Source organism: Saimiri boliviensis, chromosome 19 (assembly GCF_048565385.1).
Source record: "Saimiri boliviensis isolate mSaiBol1 chromosome 19, mSaiBol1.pri, whole genome shotgun sequence".
Taxonomy (NCBI): domain Eukaryota; kingdom Metazoa; phylum Chordata; class Mammalia; order Primates; family Cebidae; genus Saimiri; species Saimiri boliviensis.
In genome coordinates this window covers 40,774,099-40,793,736 of record NC_133467.1, presented here as the reverse complement: position 1 = coordinate 40,793,736, position 19,638 = coordinate 40,774,099, and the positions used below count along the sequence as shown (strand labels likewise).

The 19,638-nt window shown below is 42.4% G+C and overlaps 1 protein-coding gene and 1 long non-coding RNA gene across 4 annotated transcripts in view; both read right to left on the bottom strand.

Moving 5' to 3' along the window:
* RNF115 (ring finger protein 115) overlaps positions 1-19,638 on the bottom strand; it is an 83,608-nt gene that overhangs the window by 60,136 nt on the left and 3,834 nt on the right. The gene's annotated exons all lie outside the window — the stretch shown is intronic.
* On the bottom strand, positions 4,178-7,833 carry LOC141582281 (uncharacterized). Its single transcript, XR_012515108.1, has 2 exons — positions 7,108-7,833; positions 4,178-7,073 (listed from the first exon to the last, which is right to left on the bottom strand). It is a non-coding gene; the product is annotated as an uncharacterized LOC141582281 (long non-coding RNA).

Here is a 19,638-nt window from a genome sequence, read left to right as displayed (position 1 = left end):
GCAAGCTTCTTTAGCTCATTGTGTACCAATGCAGAAAATCAGGTCATGGGACAAAGTGTTACTTGATACAAGCTTGATCAGATGGTCAAGCAGCCAAATTTTCTAAGGAAAAACACACTGGACTATAAGAATTATCAGAGAAAATGTTAACCTCAGACAACATAATATAGCAGAAAAGACTTACAGTGTTTTTGCTTGCTCACACTAAAGGCAGCAAGAAGGGGAACAACCCAGTGGCATAAATACAAAATGATAAATGAGTCAAAAAGTACAGATGTTTGGCTCTGATGTGTACCACAATATAAGAGGTAAAATGTATCTTCTTGTTTTTAGCTTAGGCTGACAGAATCTTCTTTCACAAAACGACAATATTCATTCACTCAGCAAAAATTCTAAGCTCTATATTCCAAGCATTGTGTAGAAAGAAAAATAACCTGGGATTAAAAGTCACAAAAATCACCTCCAAAGTGTATACTCTGATAAAATTATAGTTCCCTTAACTATATTCTAGTAGTTAGGGAAGTCAAAAGGCATATGAAATAAACTTTTGAATATCCTAGTCTCAGGTACTTAACCTCAAAATAAGAAGTGAGCAATGCTTCAGAACAGCCTCTGTGCTTTGAGTAATGAATGTGAAGCAAAACAAAGCCGACCGGTAATCATTTCAACTATGTATGTGCATCTCAAAATACCACGTTATCCGTCTTAAATGAATGCACGCACACATACACACAGACATACACACACACAATAGGACAGGAAACACAGAATAACCAATCAGTTGTATGATACTTGGTAGGTCACTTCACCTAAATGAGATAGTACAGAAGATACTAAGTTCTCAACAAACTGTAGGTTCTAATAGATTATTCTGAGCGATTTGGATATGGAATATTTCTCAAACCGTGTTCCACAAGATATTAATCAGTGGATAATAGAGAAAAAAAAACTAGATTTAGAAAAGCCTAAACAATATTAAACATGCTGCTTTACTGAATGGCTTTTCAGAACCATTAATATGCCACTCTGTGTCATAAAAGGTGATGTGAAGGGATGGAGATAGGGAAACAATTTGGTATGCAGTATTTCACCATAATTCTGAGCTCCTATTAAATCTCCTGGCACACAGTTTGAGAAACGCTGATCTAGACTACTGATTTCCGCACTTTTGGTTCCCACGAAGCAGTTCAATTTTTAAATTAAAAAACTGAAAACCCACATGGATTGCCAACTTTTTAATTTTGCCAAGTAAAAATATTTTTTTAAAAAATAACTTTACTATCATCATTTCATTTTAAAAAGTACTATTTTACAATGTGTCCATAGAGCAATCCAGAGCTTCTGATTGAGGATTCTTCATCAAAATAAAAGTAATACTTGCAATTCTAGTATTGACTTGCCATCAGTGACATAAGAGAACTTTACAAGTATGATCTAATTCAATTCACAGCAGGAACATTCACTTCAGGAAAGATCACATACAAACTGGTTGTTCAAAGTAGCCACTGGCCGGGCACAGTGGCTTACGCCTGTAATTCCAGCACTTTAGGAGGGCAAGGCAGACGGATCACAAGTTCAGGAGTTTGAGACCAGCCTGGCCAACGTGGTGAAACCCCGTCTCTACTAAAGACACACACACACACACAAAAAATGTGCCAGGCGTGGCACGCCTGTAGTCCCAGCTACTCGGGAGGCTGAGGCAGGAGAACTGCTTGAACCCAGGAGGGGGAGGTTGCAGTGAGCCAAGTGCCACTGCACTCCAACCTGGGCGACAGGGCAAGACTCCGTCTCAAAAAAAAAAAAAAAAAAAGTAGCCACTTACCATTGGATTAAGAAAATAATTAATTAACTGAATAGAACTTCAATCACAAAAGCAACATAAATGTAACCTCAAAGCAAAACAAAGGATATTTATAAAATAGTTCTAAAAAAAATTATCCCAGGCCAAGTTTACCTGTTACTGAATCCCAAGTCTTAAAAAAAAAATTAATTTATTCAGTCAACATTACCAGCATTACTGCTTTGATTTATAAAAGGAAAATATTGACATTGTTTTGCATTGTCTTCCATCCTAACATTTTCAAGACTGTTCATCATCATAAGATAAAATATGTACTAATAGTTTGTAACTCATGAAGGAGGTTGTTTCAGAGGTAAAATTTAAATCCTAGTATGTCAGTGGCTACCACAAGATCTATGTGGAAAAGCCTCAGAACAAAATTCCCTTACACAAAATCCAAAAATACCCCAAAGCTCAAATAACTAAACCACAGCTAGCAGAAATAAACACAACTATCTCATTTTACAGACAAGGAAAATGAAGACCCTGAAACGTTCAAGAATTTAATAGCTAAAATAAAACATTTTTTTCCCACAGTACTATAATACGATTTAAATATAATTAATTTAAATAAATAAAATCAGCTATAAAAAGGGCTAACAGGTACAAAATGAGGGCTAGTTGTTAGTTCTACAGCTTACAGCAACAATATATCAGAACTAAAATGGGCAAAAAGGCATTTTGCTCTAATCCAGAGATAGCTACATTAATTTAATATTTAAATGAATATTGCCGGGCAAAGGCTCAAGCCTGTAATCCCAGCACTTTGGGAGGCCGAGGCGGGTGGATCACGAGGTCGAGAGATTGAGACCATCCTGGTCAACATGGTGAAACCCCATCTCTACTAAAAATACAAAAAATTAGCTGGGCATGGTGGCTCGTGCCTGTAATTCCAGCTACTCAGGAGGCTGAGGTTGCGGTTAGCCAAGATCGCACCATTGCACTCCAGCCTGGGTAACAAGAGCGAAACTCCGTCTCAAAAAAAAAGAAAAAAAAAAAGAAATAGTAAATTTAAGGTCTGGCGCAGTGGCTCACACCTGTAATCTCAGCACTTTCGTAGGCCGGGGCGAGTGAATAATTTGAGGTCAGGAGTTCAAGATCAGCCTGTGCAACAGGGTGAAACCCCGTCTCTACTAAAAATGCAAAAACTAGCTGGGCATTGTGGTGCACACCAGTAGTCCCAGCTGCTCGGGAAGCCAAAGCGGGAGAATTGCTTGAACCCGGCAAGCAGAGGTTTTGGTGAGCTGAGATCGTGCCACTGCACTCCAGCCTGGGTAACAGAGGGAGACTCCATCTCAAAAAAATAAAATAGATAAATACATTAATATTAAATTTAAAGAAAGCCAAAAGGAGGAGAAAATACTTAAATCCGGATTTTACTACCCATTTTTCTCAACCTTTTATTAATCCCCTTACTTCTTTCTGAATATAACTGACAAAGTTTGGTTATCTGTCCCCTCTAAATCTCATATTAAAATTTGATTCCAAATGTTGGAGGTGGGGCCTAGTGAGAGCTATTTGGGTCATGGGAGCAGATCTCTCAAGAATGTCTTGGTGCAGTCTTTACGGGAATGAGTGAGGTGTTCTTTTTAATAGTGGGTACCCCTCCCCTTTCTCTCTTGCTCCCTCTCTTGCTATGTGGAACACCTGCTTCCTCTTTGCCTTCCGCTATGACTGGAAGCTTCCTGAGGTCCCACCAGCAGCAAATGCTTGTGCCGAGCTTCCTGTACTGTCTGCAGAGTAATGAGCTAATTAAACCTCTTTTATTTGTTTATTTTCTGTTGAGACGGAGTCACACTCTGTCACCCAGGCTGGAGTGCAATGATGGGATCCCAGCTCACTGCAACCTCCACCTCCTGGGTTCAAGTGATTCTACTGCCTCAGCTGGGATTATTGGCACATGCCAACATGCCCATCTAAGTTTTGTATTTTGAGTACAGACAGGGTTTCATCATGTTGGCCAGGCTGGTCTGAACGCCTGATCTCAGGTGATCTGCCTGCCTTAGCCTCTCAAAGTGCTGGGATTATAGGTTTGAGCCACCACACCCTGTCGTAAACCTCTTTTCTTTGCAAGTTACCCAGCCTCAGGTATTCCTTTATAAGTAACATGAAACGGACTACGACAATAGCCTAAGTACCTAGAACAGCTCCTGGAATATAGAAGGTACCAATACAGTGACTACATAAATAAAAATGGACTGCTGATTCCATCTTTGCTACTGTGAATAGTGATACAGTGAACATGGAAGCGCAGGTATCCCTTCGATATACTGATTTATTTTCCTCTGGATGTGGGATTGCTGGATTCTATGGTAGTTTTTAGTTTTTAAAAAAAAAAAAAATCCGTACTATTTTCCATAGTGACAACACTAATTTACATTCTCATCAATTGTGTTTAAGAGTTCCCTTTCTTCCACATCCCCATCAGCATCTGTTATTTTTGTCTTTTTAATAATGGCCATTCTAACTGGGGTATGATATCTCATTTTGGTTTTGGTTCACACTTCTCTGATGATTAGTGATGCTGAGCACTTTTTCATGTACCAGCCGGCCACTGATATGCCTTCTTTTGAGAAGGGCCTATTCATGTCCTTTGCCCAACCATTATTTGTTTTTTTATCATACTTTCAACAACTCTTTAATCTAAAACACGCAAATCAAGACTAGCAGTGAAAATTAATTTGCTCTTTGCCTTTCACATGTTATTAAACAGAAAATAAATGTACCATTATAGTTTTCACACTACATCAGCAATCCAAGTAACTAATTTTTTTCACACCAACAAGGCTAAGATATAAAAATTTCTATTCCTCAATCTAACTTTTCTTAACTAAGTACACTAATATCTGTAAACATTTAGCACTGACAATGTTACAAGATCAGGATCTAATAACCAGCGCCATAAATTCAAAATCAGGGAACCAACAACTTTTAATAAGTTTGAGAATAAAAGTACCTCACATTAGTACTTAGAGAAGATCCTCTAGAAGCTGTCATTCAACAAATTCAGCTATCAATGATCAATGAAGTAACTCTGCCTACAAAGCCCAGCAGCTGTTCATCTGGAAGGTATGTATTACGAGATAACTCCTCTACTTACAGGCTCTCATAGGTAGAAATAAAGCCCTATTCCACAAGAGGTTCCATTCTGCCAGGCACTAACAAATGGCAAGTGGTCCCTCAAACTGCTGCTTTGAGCCAACCCTTTAGTCATCAGTCTACAGGTCTATAGATCTGTGCTTTGTTTCCAAGGATTTTTTTTTTTTTTTTTTTTTTTTTTGAGACGGAGTCTCACTCTGTTGCCCAGGCTGGAGAGGAGTGGTGCAGTCTTGGCTCACTGCAACCTCCGCCTCCTGGATTCAAGCGATTCTCCTGCCTCAGCCTCCCAAGAAGCCAGGATTATAGGCATGTGCCATCACACCCAGCTAATTTTTATATTTTTAGTAGAGACGGGGTTTCACTAGGTTGGTCAGGGTAGTCTCAAACTCCCGACCTCAGGTAATCCACCCGCCTCGGTCTCCCAAAGTACTGGGATTATAGGCATGAGCCACTGCAACCAGCCCAAGCTAATTTTTTTTTTGAGACCTGGACTCTCACTTTGTCACCCAGGCTGGAGTGCAGTGGTGCAATCTTAGCTCACCGCAACTTCCACCTCCCGGGTTCAAGCAATTCTACTGCCTCAGCCTCCCGGGTAGCTGGGATTACAGGCATGTGCCACCATGCCCAGCTAATTTTGTATTTTTTAGTAGAGATGAGGTTTTGCCATGTTGGTCAGCCTGGACTCGAACTCCTGACCTCAAGTGATCTGCCTGCCTCAGCCTCCCAAAGTGCTGGGATTGGTACAAAAAGCAGAAAGTGGCAAGAAGAAAAAGCCTACAATTAAGTTTCCTTCATTCAACAAACACTATCTGAATATCTACTAGGTACCAAGGCATCGTCCTAACACTGACGAAAAAGCAAACATCACTAATAAGAGTGGTGAGGAAATAAGAAATATAAAGGTAGGGGCTGGGCATGGTGGCTCACGCCTGTAATCCCAAGCACTTTAGAGGCCAAGGCGGGTGGATCACCTGAGGTTGGGAGTTCAAGACCAGCCTGACCAACACGGTGAAACCCCGCCTTTATAAAAAATAAAAAGAAAAAAATAAAAAGAAATGTAAAGGCATACAGGAATTGTCTAAAGCCAAGCAAATCTCTGTATTTTAGACTAAAAGCCTGTGCTAAAGTAGTGAATAATAAGCAAGAAAAAAAAGAGTGAGTGATAAAATAGAAAAGCGTTTTCCTGTATGACTAGAGGTCATTCTTAATGAGGACAGTACAATCATCTAGGGGATATTCTGAACATCTATGGAAGTGCTTTGGTTGTCAGAGCAGTTAAGAAGTGCTTCTTGGCCGGGCGCGGTGGCTCAAGCTTGTAATCCCAGCACTTTGGGAGGCCGAGGCGGGTGGATCACGAGGTCCAGAGATCGAGACCATCCTGGTCAACATGGTGAAACCCCGTCTCTACTAAAAATACAAAAAAAAATTAGCTGGGCATGGTGGCGTGTGCCTGTAATCCCAGCTACTCAGGAGGCTGAGGCAGGAGAATTGCTTGAACCCAGGAGGCAGAGGTTGTGGTGAGCCGAGATCGCGCCATTGCACTCCAGCCTGGGTAACAAGAGCGAAACTCCGTCTCAAAAAAAAAAAAAAAGAAGTGCTTCTCACTATTCACAATAGCAAAGACATGGAATCAATCCAAATGCCCATCATCGACAGACTGGATAAAGAAAATGTGGTACATGGCTGGGTGCGGTGGCTCACGTCTGTAATCCCAGCACTTTGGGAGGCAGAGGTGGGCAGATAGCAAGGTCAAGAGATCAAGACCATCCTGGCCAACATGGTGAAACCCCATCTCTATCAAAAATACAAAAAATTAGCTGGGCATGGTGCACATGCCTGTGGTCCCAGCTACTCAGGAGGCTGAAGCAGAAGAATCGCTCAAACCCAGCAGGTTTCAGTGAGCCAAGACTGCGTCACTGCACTCCAGACTGGTGACAGAGCAAGACTCCATAAAAAAAAAAAAAAAAAAAAAAAAGAAGAAGAAGAAAATGTGGTACACATACACCATGGAATATTATACAGCCATAAAAGAGAATGAGTGATTACTTTGCAGGGGTGTGGATGGAGCTGGCAAACTAACACAGGAACAGAAAACCAAACCTCAGCAAACTAACACAGGAACAGAAAACCAAACCTCAGCAAACTAACACAGGAACAGAAAACCAAACATCACATGTTCTCATTTATAAGAAGGAGCTAAATTATGAGAACACATAGACACATGAGGAGGAACAACACATACTGGGGCCTGTGCAGGGAGTCGGGGGAACCTCAGGAAGAATAGCTAATGGATGCTGGGCTTAATACCCAGGTGCTGAGTTGATCTGTGCAGCCAACCGCCATGGTACAAGTTTACCTATGTAACAAAACCTGCACATTCTGCACATGTGCCCCGGGATTTAAAATAAAAGTTGAAGGGCCGGGCGCGGTGGCTCACGCCTGTAATCCCAGCACTTTGGGAGGCCAAGACAGGCAGATCACTTGAGGTCAGGAGTTCAAGACCAGTCTGGCCAACATGGTGAAACCCCCGCCTCTACTAAAAACACAAAAATTAGCCAGGTATGGTGGTGCGCACCCATAATGCCAGCTACTTGCGAAGCCAAGGAATGAGAATTGCTTGAACCTGGGAGGTGGAGGTTGCAGTGAGCCGAGATCATGCCACTGTACTCCAGCCTGGGCAACAGAGAAAGAGTCCAGGTCCACCCCCACACCCCCCCAAAAAAAAAAAAACCTAACTGGTCTCTATTGAGAAAACAGTCACCAACAGTCTACTTATCACACAAGAAAAGAAAAGTATGCCTGGTTTAAAAATCAGTGGAGCCAACTCACTTCTATTTTTTTTTTTTGAGACGGAGTTTCACTCTTGTTACCCAGGCTGGAGTGCAATGGTGAGATCTCGGCTCACCGCAACCTCCGCCTCCTGGGTTCAAGCAATTCTCCTGCCTCAGCCTCCTGAGTAGCTGGGATTACAGGCACGTGCCACCATGCCCAGTTAATTTTTTGTAACTTTAGTAGAGACGGGGTTTCACCATGTTGACCAGGATGGTCTCGATCTCTTGACCTCGTGATCCACCCGCCTCAGCCTCCCAAAGTGCTGGGATTACAGGCTTGAGCCACCGCACCCGGCCTTTTTTTTTTTTTTTAAGAGCTAGGGTTTCATCATGTCGACCAGGCTGGTCTTAAACTCCTGGGCTCAAGTGATCCACCTGCCTCAGCCTCCCAAAGTGCTGGGATTACATGCATGAGCCAACATACCTGGCATCTGGGAACCTCAAAGAAACTCTCAACGGCAAACACTTGAAAAAAGAAATTTTTAAACAAGAAAAATCTTCCAGCAGGTAAACTTCTGTATATGAAACTATAAAAACAACCTAAAATGTTTCTACTATGGTAATGGCCCTATTTCTCTACAAATAAGGATTGCTCATCATTCTTACACTGCCTTTCAGTTAGGATTATACAGATCTGTTTCTCATTCAAGGTTCCAATAGGCACAACTAAGTATCATTTCACAGTGGAATATACTTAAGTAAACTGAGAGGGTCAGATGACTCAACTAGAAGTCACCTGAAGAATTTTAGAAGAAAGATTAATAATTCCAATATACCTTCTCAACCAAGAATTTGAAGAAACTAAACAGTTAAACACAAAATTTCCAGAGCTCATGAAACTTCTAAGAGGTGTAAGAGAAACACAGAAAGTAAAACTAAAAGTTTGGCTTGTTGTCTGCTTTTCATTTTGTTTTCAAACTGGAATTTCCAGCTGTCTTAATAAATAACATACAGTGTTACTATCTCAAATAATTCCCAACTGACAAAAAAATTGGATAGCTTTCTTTTAGAAGTTGCCCTTACAGTATGTAACTTGAGAGGAGTAATCCAATTCCTCTGGTCTCAGTAACTCCAGAAAAACAAGTGACTCTGACAGATACTGCTATAATGGAATTACAGCTACTAACTGAGCCCTAATTCCTGTTCTACACTATTCCTCCCATCAGAGCGTTGGCTAAAATTATACAGTTGCAATTATCTTACTGAAAATTGACTGGAATCCCAAAATTAAAAACCAAACCTATACCAAAACAAAACCTTAAGCACCATTGGCACAAGATGACACTGACTATCGCTCCATCCATCCCAGGATTTCTCAACCTCAGCCCTCTTAACTTTTTGGGCCCAATGTAATTCTTTGTTTTGAGGGGGCTACCCTGTGCACTGCAGCATGCTGAGCAACATGCTGAGGTCTTTCAGTGGACTATACCCACTAGATGACAGTAGCAATCCTCCTACAGTCCCCAGTTATGAAAATCACCAATGTCTACAGGCTGGGTGTGGTGGCTCACACCTATAATCCCAACATTTTGGGAGGCCCAAGCAGGAGGAATGCTTGAGGCGAAGAATTTGAGAACAGTGTGGGCAACACAGTGAGACACTGTTTCTACAAAAAATTAACGAATTACTCAGGTGCGGTGGTAAAGCTACTTGCAGGGCTGACGTGGGAGGACTGCTTGAGTCTGGGAGGTGGAAGTTGCAGTGAACCGTGATCACACCACTGCACCCCAACCTGGGCAACAAAGTGAGACTCTGTCTCCACAAAAAAAAAAAAAAAAATTGTCTACAGACTTTGTCAAATGTTCCCTGAGGAACAAAACTACCTGAAATTGAAAACCACTGCTCTGTTATCTCTTTTATTGCTTATTAGGCTGTGAAGAGATGCCACAGAAGCATCCACAGGCTTTTTTTTTTTTTTTTTTGAGACTGAGTCTCACTTTGTTGCCAGGTGCCAGGCTGGAGTGCAGTGGCCCAATCTGAGCTCACTGCAACCTCCACCTCCCGGGTTCAAGCAATTCTCCTGCCTGAGCCACCGGAGTAGCTGGGACTATAGGCGCACGCCACCACGCCCAGCTAATTTTTGTATTTTTCAGCCGGGCGCGGTGGCTCAAGCCTGTAATCCCAGCACTTTGGGAGGCCGAGGCGGGTGGATCACGAGGTCAAGATATCGAGACCATCCTGGTCAACATGGTGAAACCCCGTCTCTACTAAAAATACAAAAAACTAGGTGGGCGTGGTAGCGCGTGCCTGTATCCCAGCTACTTAGGAGGCTGAGGCAGGAGAATTGCCTGAGCCCAGGAGGCGGAGGTTGCGGTGAGCCAAGATCGCGCCATTGCACTCCAGCCTGGGTAACAAGAGCGAAACTCTGTCTCAAAAAAAAAAAATTTGTATTTTTCAGTAGATATGGGGTTTCACCATGCTGGCCAGGAAGGTCTCGATCTCTTGACCTCATGATCCACCTGCCTTGGCCTCCCAAAGTGCTAGGATTACAGGTGTGAGCCACCACGCCAGTCAGGCTTCTTATTCTTATACATCTAATTTGACTACAAAGAAAACAAATTACCCCACACCTTTCCTCTTCTTATAAGATGACTACCTGAAAGACCATAGCATCCTCTTTCTGAATATAAGTAAAGCCAACTAGGCCGGGTACAGTGGCTCATGCCTGTAATCCTAGCACTTTAGGAGGCCGAGGAGGGCATGTCATGAGGTCAGGAGTTCAAGATCGGCCTGGCCAATATGGTGAAACCCCGTCTCTACTAAAAATACAAAAATTAGCCCAGCATAGTGGCGGGCACCTGTAATCCCAGCTACTCAGGACTCTGAGGCAGGAGAACCACTTGAAACCAGAAGGTAGAGATTGCAGTGAGCAGAGATCATGCCACTGCAGTCCAGCCTGCCTAACAGAGCAAAACTCCATCTCAAAAAAAAAAAAAAAAAAAGCCAACTAAACATAAAGAAATACAAAGTGTAAGCCCCTCATTGGTACTTCCCTGAAAACACAAAAAATTTCATCTGCAGTGAGTTCAATTTTCAGTTTTTTTCTTCCGTATACTAAAAAAGTCCCACAAATGTCCCCAATATATACATTTATATTTATCAGTAGAATTTCAAGGCTAAACTAGCCTCTACCTATCAGAATACATACTTCTTATTTCTAGATATTGCAGGGAATATGCATACTGCTACTGTAGGTTCAAATTTCACATGGTAGCACCTGCATTTTGTACCACTGTAGCCTTTTAAAGATTTCAAAACACTGAAGTCATTACCTTCTAAATATAACTATTGGGTGTTCAACTCATATCAATCATTCAATCAAAAAAAATTTAATAAGCAACTGCTCTACAGCACCAGATAGATGCTAGATAACCAAGCAGACTTTTTCATTGAGAAGTCACCAACAACAGAGTTTAAGGTAAACTAATCATTAAAACCTCCCAAGCCCAGCTCAAATCACTAAACTGCTTCCAACAGTTCAGCAACACTATTAACATTACTTAGGTATCTCCCTGGGACCTTTCTAAGAATCATGCAACTTAAAAAGAAAGGTCAGCCCTCTCTTCTTTTCTCCACCATCGTGGTGTGTGCGCTTGACTCCGCTTCCCGCCATGGCTTCTCACAATACTTTCAGGATAAGCGATTCCTGGCCAAGAAACAAAAGCAAAATCGTCCCATTCCCCCATAGATTCAGATAAAAACTGGTAATAAAATCAGGTGCAACTCCAAAAGGAGACACTGAAGAACGAAGCTGGGTCTATAGGAATTGTACATAAAATAGCACACATATTTATGCTTCTGAAGGTCACAATCACATAACAATATCAAGCTGCAAATGTCACCGTTATCTGGAAAGTTGGGCATGTTTTATTTCCTCTCTGAATCTGTTATGAACTCATTGGTTGGCTGGGTTCAGTAATAAATACGTGAGACTTTTCATTTGAAAAAAGAAAGAGGCCAGGTGTGGTGGCTCACGCCTGTAATCCAAGCACTTTGGAGGCCAAGGCGGGCGGATCACCTGAGGTCAAGAGATCGAGATCATCCTGGACAACATGGTGAAACCCCGTCTCTACTAAAAATACAAAAAATTAGCTGGGCGTGGTGGTGCATGCCTGTAATCCCAGCTACTCAGGAGGCTGAGGCAGGAGAATTGCCTGAACCCGGGAGGCGGAGGTTGCTGTGAGCCGAGATCGCGCCATTGCACTCCAGCCTGGGTAACAAGAGCGAAACTCCGTCTCAAAAAAACAAAAAAAAGAAATCTGCTTTTTAGCTACTTTTATTATGGTTGGTTTGAACATTTTCCTGTATTAGAGTCATTGCAAGTACAATACAATAATGAATGCCTTCTGTAGCACCTGGAAAAGAGCCAAACTAGATAACATTACTTATTGATAGGGAAAACATTTTATGAGATCAAAGATGCCAAAAAAAGAAGACAGTGGGAGAGAAGCCTACTATATAGTTTCTTCAGGTGGAGCCTAAAGGTGAGCAGTCCTTTAACTGCTTTAGGATTTAGGAAGATACCCTGATCTCCACAAAATACTTAAGAACCACCCTAGTCTTATCAATACCAAAAGTAGGTTACTCTGCATATGATTCACCTCATCTGTTTAATGATAACTCTACCAGATTTAATCTCATAAGGTAATATTCCTTGACCTTGATTTAATGAGGAAAGAGGAATGGTAGGGTATAGAGATGGAATGACACCTTTACACTCCACGACACAGCCTTCTGTGATGTACTGCTCAGTCATTCATCAGCATGGCATAGTAACTCCATCAGTCCTGGCTTCACACTGGCTTTCAGTAAGATAGGGAAGGTAGGAGCTTCTGCTATGGTTTTGAAAATAACAATCTGAAGTTATTTATTTATTTATTTATTTATTTATTTATTTATTCTATCATCTGATATTTATTCTACCATTTGATGACCAAAAAATATATAATGAGATTTTACCCAATCCTACAGAAATTTGAAATCTTGAGGCTCCAGACTATAGAATCGAAATCTCTGATTTTAAAATCCAAGTTTAGTACTAAAAAATTTTACTAAAGTTATTTTCACTATAAATAGGAAAACACTTTTAACAATAAGATGAAATTCCTAAACCAATACTCACTTGGAATGGAGACTTTTTTGAAACCTAACAGATAACAATGCCACTAAATATATTTTCACTTTTAAATTCCCTTCATGATTTCTCCTTATTTCTTAATCTTCTTTCCAAATGAATCCTTTGACCTTTTTTTTTTGAGATGGAGTCTCACTCTTGTCATGAGTACAACAGCGTGATCTCAGCTCACTGCAACCTCTGCATCCCGGGTTCAAGCTATTCTCCTGCCTCGGCCTCCTGAGCCCAGGTCAAATCACTAAATTGCTTAGATTAGAGGCCCGTCACCACGACCGGCTAATTTTTGTGGTTTTGTCTGTGTGTGTGTGTGTGTGTGTGTGTGTGTGTGTGTGTGAAGGAGTTTCGCTCTTGTTACCCAGGCTGGAGTGCAATGGCGCGATCTCGGCTCACCGCAACCTCCGCCTCCTGGGTTCAGGCAATTCTCCTGCCTCAGCCTCCTGAGTAGCTGGGATTACGGGCACACGCCACCATGCCCAGCTAATTTTTTGTATTTTTAGTAGAGACGGGGTTTCACCATGTTGACCAGGATGGTCTCGATCTCTTGACCTCGTGATCCACCCGCCTCGGCCTCCCAAAGTGCTGGGATTACAGGCGTGAGCCACCGCGCCCGGCCTAATTTTTGTGTTTTTAGTAGAGATGGGGTTGGCCAGCTGGTCTCAAACTCCTGGCCTCAGGAGATCCACCCACCGTGACCTCCCAAAGTGCTGGGATTACAGCTGGGCTCTCTTTTGCTCTCTTATCTGGGTAGACCAAACCCAAAGACACAGGAAATTAAGATGGACTGATAATGATTACCAGTAGGGAGCATTATTCTACCAAATTAAATGAATTCAGCCAATATTTGGCTTTAAAAAACAAAGATGAAAATAGGCCAGGTACAGTGGCTCATGCCTGTAAACCCAGCACTTTGGGATCACTCAAAGTCAGGGATCAAGATCATCCTGGCGAATATGACGAAACCTCATTTCCACTAAAAATGCAGAAAATTAGCCAGGCATGGTGGCACGCGCCTGTAGTCCCAGTTACTTGGGAGGCTGAGGCAGAAGATATCCCTTGAACCCAGGAGGTGGAGGTTGCAGTGAGCCAAGATCATGCCACTGCACTCCAGCCTGGGCAACAGAGAGAGATTCCATCTAAAAAAAAAAAAAGATGAAAAAATAATAACATTTAAAAAAGTTATTAAACCTTACAACCTAGTCCCATTGAACACAATTATTGTTCTGAAGCAGTCTTTCCCACTGAATAGGTGAAGAAACCTAGTAATAGCTCATTAAAAGCTGATGTAGAGAGCCTCAGTGGCCCAGGCCTGTTGTCCAGGCACATGAGGAGGCAAGGTTAGGCGTTCAAGGCCAGCCTGGGCAACATAGAAACCTCTCATCCATTAAAACAAAACAAACAAACAAAAAGCTGATGTAAACTCAATACTCAGCCTCCTGTGTTCAGTAAGGAGGACAGCACTTACAGGTGATAGGTTTTTTGTTTGTTTCTTTCTTTCTAAGAGACTAGGTCTCTGTCGCCCAGGCTGGAGTACAGTGACACAACCATGGCTCACTGTAACCTCGAATATCCTGGGCTCAAGCAATTCTCCCACATCAGCCTCCCAAGTAGCTAGGACTACAAGAACATGCCACCATGCCCGGCTAATTTTTTGTAGTTGTTGCTGAGACAGGGTCTTGCTTGCTATGTTGCCCAGGTTGGGAGAACATTTTAAACAAAGGGAGATGGAGGTCTAAAAATAGATGACACATAGAAGAATGGTGATGTAAATGCTATGGCCAAGGCACAGGGCATGTGGAGGAATGACTTGGGTTTTTTTTTTTTTTTTTTTTTTTTTGAGACGGAGTTTCGCTCTTGTTACCCAGGCTGGAGTGCAATGGCGCAATCTCGGCTCACCGCAACCTCCGCCTCCTGGGCTCAGGCAATTCTCCTGCCTCAGCCTCCTAAGTAGCTGGGATTACAGGCACGCGCCACCATGCCCAGCTAGTTTTTTGTATTTTTAGTAGAGACGGGGTTTCACCATGTTGACCAGGATGGTCTCTATCTCTCGACCTCGTGATCCACCTGCCTCGGACTCCCAAAGTGCTGGGATTACAGGCTTGAGCCACCGCGCCCGGCCATGAGTTGGGTTTTTGAAGTTGGTTAGATTATATCATCCTCTTTTGCTTTTCTTATTTGAGATAAGGTCTTGCTCTGTCACCCAGACTGGAGTGTACTGGCATAATCACAGCTCACTACAGCCTCGACCTCCCAGGCTTAAGTGATCTTCCCCACCCCAGCCTCCTAAGTAGCTGGGACCACAGGCACACACCACCACCCCAGCTCATTTTTTATTTTTGTAGAAAGAGTCTCACTTTTTACCCAGGCTAGTCTTAAACTCCTGGACTCAAGCAATCCTCCTGCCTCAGGTTCCCAAAGAGCTGGTATAACAGGTGTGAGCCACGGCATGCCCCAGTGAGTGATGGTTCTTGGTACCCAACTATCACAAGAGTCAGTACCCTCTTTTTTTGTTTACTTTGTTTTGTTCTTATAAAATTTATCCATATCTGATTTTGACTAAGCCTTTTTATATTGCCTATAAATGGTTTTTAGGTTTTATGTCCTTCATTTTGCTCTTTGTTTTCTACACCTCTTTTTAAAATTTTATTTTAGGTTTGGGGGTGCATATGTAGTCTGTTACATGGATACACTGTATGTATCACTGGAATCTGGTATGCAGATTATTTCATCACCCAGCAACTGAGCACAGTACGAGATAGGTCGTTTTTTGACCCTCACCAACTCAAGTAAGCTCTCATGTCCATGTTTGTGCCCATGTGTACTCAATGTTTAGCTCCCACTTACAAGTGAGAACATGTGGTACTTGGCTTTCTGTTCTTGCTTTAATTCACTTAGGATAATGGCCTCCAGCTGCATCCAGGTTACTGCAAAGGATATGATTTTGGTTTTGTTTTTTAATAGCTGCATAGTATCCCATGGTGTTTATGTACCACATTTTCTTTATTAAGTCCAGCATTGATGGGCATCTAGGTTGATTCCATGTCATTGCTCTTGTGAATAGTGCCACAATAAACATACAAGTGCATGTGTCTTTTCGGTAAAATGCTGTATCTTCGTCTGGGTATATACCCAGTAATGGATTGCTGGGCAGAATGGTAGTTCTGTTTTAAGTTCCTTTGGAAATCAAACTGCCTTCTACAGTGGCTGAACTAATTTACATTCCCACCCGCAGTGTACAAGCATTCCCTCTTCTCTACAATCTTGCCAACAACTGTTATTTTTTGACTTTCTAATAATAGCTATTCTGGTGTGAGATGGTATCTCACTGTGGTTTTGATTTGCATTTCTCTGATAATCAGTAATGTGAGCATTTTTTCATATGCTTATTGCACCACATATATGTCTTCTTTTGAGAATTACGCAGGCAAAAAAACCAAAATCGTACCAACCACTCTCTCAAACTGTAGCACAATTAAAATAGAAATCAATACTAAGAAGATCTCTCAAAACTATACAATTACATGGAAATAAAACAACTTGCTCCTGAATGACTTTTGAGTAAAAAATGAAATTAAGGGAGAAATCAAGAAGTTCTTTGAAACTAATCAAAACAAAGACACAGCATACCAGAATCACTAGGACACAGTTAAAGCAGTATTAAGATGAAAGTTTCTAACACTAAACTAAAAAGTTAGAAAGATCTCTTTTTTTTTTTTTGAGACGGAGTTTCGCTCTTGTTACCCAGGCTGGAGTGCAATGGCGCGATCTCGGCTCACTGCAACCTCCGCCTCCTGGGTTCAGGCAATTCTCCTGCCTCAGCCTCCGGAGTAGCTGGGATTACAGGCACGCGCCACCATGCCCAGCTAATTTTTTGCACCTTTAGTAGAGACGGGGTTTCACCATGTTGACCAGGATGGTCTCGATCTCTTGACCTCGTGATCCACCCGCCTCAGCCTCCCAAAGTGCTGGAATTATAGGCTTGAGCCACCGCGCCCAGCCAATTTTTTTTTTTTTTTTTTTTGAGACGGAGTTTCGCTCTTGTTACCCAGGCTGGAGTGCAATGGCGCTATCTCGGCTCACCGCAACCTCCGCCTTCTGGGTTCAAGCAATTCTCCTGCTTCAGCCTCCTGAGTAGCTGGGATTATAGGCACGCGCCACCATGCCCAGCTAATTTTTTGTATTTTTAGTAGAGACGGGGTTTCACCATGTTGACCAGTATGGTCTCGATCTCTCGACCTCATGATCCACCCGCCTCGGCCTCCCAAGTGCTGGGATTACAGGCTCGAGCCACTGCGCCTGGCGAAAGATCTCAAATTAACAACCTAACATCACACCTAGAGGAGCTAGAAAAACAGAAGCAAACCAACCCCAAAGCCAGCAATAACTAAAATGAGAGCTGAACTGAATGAAACTAAGACTCAAAAGTCCATACAAATAAATGATAAACGAAACCAAAAGTTGGTTCTTTGAAAGAATAAACAAGATTGATAGACCACTAGCTAGATTAATTTTAAAAAAAAAGAGAGAGATCTAAGTAAACACAATCAGAAATGACAAAACTGACATTACCACCAACCCCACAGAAACACAAAAAACCTTCAGAAACTATTACAAACACCTCTATGCACACAAACTAGAAAACCTAAATTTCCAGATAAATTTCTGGAAACATACAACCACCCAAGACTGAACGAGGAAGAAACTGTAATCCTGAACAGACCAGTAACAAGTTCCAAAATTGAATCAGTAATAAAAAACCTGGCCAGGCACTATGGCTCATACCTACCAGCACTTTGGGAGGCCAAGGCAGGCACATCATTTGAGCCTAGGTGCTCAAGACCAACCTAGGCAACACAACGAAACCTTTTCTCTCCAAAGGAAAAAAATACGTGTGTGTGTGTGTGTGTGTGTATATATATATATAAATATAAATATATACAGAAAATGAGCCAGGTGTGGTAGCACACACCTGTAGTCCCAGCTACTCAGTAGGCTAAGGTGGGAGAATCACCTGAGTCTGAGAAGCTGAGGCTACAGTGACCTGTTATCATGCCACTGAACTCCATTCCGGGAAACACAGTGAGACCCTGTCTCAAAAAATAATGAAAAGTAAAAAACTTACCAACCAGAAAAGACCGTGGACCAGACAGACTCACAGCCAAATTCTACCAGACATATGAAGAAGAGCTGGTACCAATCCTACTGAAATTATTCCAAAAAAATCGAGGAGGGACTCTTCCCTAACCCACCCATTCTATGAGGCCAGCAGCATTCTGATAGCAAAACCTGGCAAAGACACAATGAAAAAAAGAAAACTCCAGGCCAATATCCCTGATGAACACAGACACAAAAATCCTAAACAAAACACTAACAAACCGAACCAGCGGCACATTGAAAAGCTAATCCAGGCCACTGCAGTGCCTCACAGCAGCCTGTAATCCCAGTACTTTGGGGGGCCAAGGAGGGGCAGATCACTTGAGATCAGGATTTCAAGACCAACCTGGGGAAACCATGCCTCTACTGAAAATACAAATATTAGCCAGGCCTGGTGGTGCACATCTGTAATCTCAGCTACTTGGGAGGGTGAGGCACAAGAATCACTTAAGTCCAGGAGGCAGAGGTTGCAGTGAGCCAAACTTGTTCCGCTGTACTCCATCCAGCCTGGGTGACAGAGCAAGACTCCACCTCAAAAAAATAAAAATAAAAAAATAAAAAGCTAACAAAAAAACAAAAAAAAAAAAAGAAAAGAAATAAATAAGCGAATCCACCACAATCAGGTAGTCTTTACTCCTGGGATCCAAGGTTAGTTCCACACATGCAAATCAATAAATGTGATGCATCATATAAAATTAAAAACAAAAACCACGTTGGTCAGACCAGGTGTGTTGGCTCACACCTGTAATCCCAGTGCTTTGGGAGGCCAAGGCAGGCAGATCCCGAGGTCAGGAGTTTGAGACCAGCCTGGCCAACATGGTGAAACTCCGTCTCTACTAAAGATACAAAAAATTAGCCAGGCATGGTGGCGCATCCCTGTAATCCCAGCTACTCAGGAGGCTGAGGCAGGAGAATCGCTTGAACCCAGGAAGTGGAGGCTGCAGTGAGCTGAGATTGCACTATTGCACTCCAGTCTGGGCGACAGGGCAAGACTCTGTCTCAAAAACAAAAAAAAGTGAAAACCATGTATCGAGCCAGGCACAATGGTTCACACCTGTAACCCGGCACTTTGGGAGGCTGAGGCAGGCAGATTGCTTGAGTCTAGGAGTTTGAGACAAGCCAGGGCAACATGGCAAAATCCTATCTCTACAAAAAAGAAAAATAAATTAGCTAGGCATGATGGCACACACCTATTTACTACTACTCAGAAGGCTGAGGATCGATTGAACCCACAAGTTCAAGACCACCCTGGGCAATAAGTAAGACTGTGTCTCTACTTAAAAGAAAAAATCAGAATACACTGTATATTGGCCAGGTGCGTGTGGTGGCTTACACCTGTATAATCTCAGCACTTTGGGAGGCTGAGGTGGGTGGATCTCAAGGTCAGGATTTCAAGACCAGCCTGGGTGAAACCCCGTCACTACTAAAAATATAAAAATTAGCCGGGCGTGTTGATGGGCGCCTATAATCCCAGCTACTGTGGAGGCTGAGGCAAGAGAATCACTCACTTGAACCCAGGAGATGGAGGTTACAGTGAGTCACTGCACTGTAGCCTGGGTGACAGAGCAAGACTCCATCTCAAA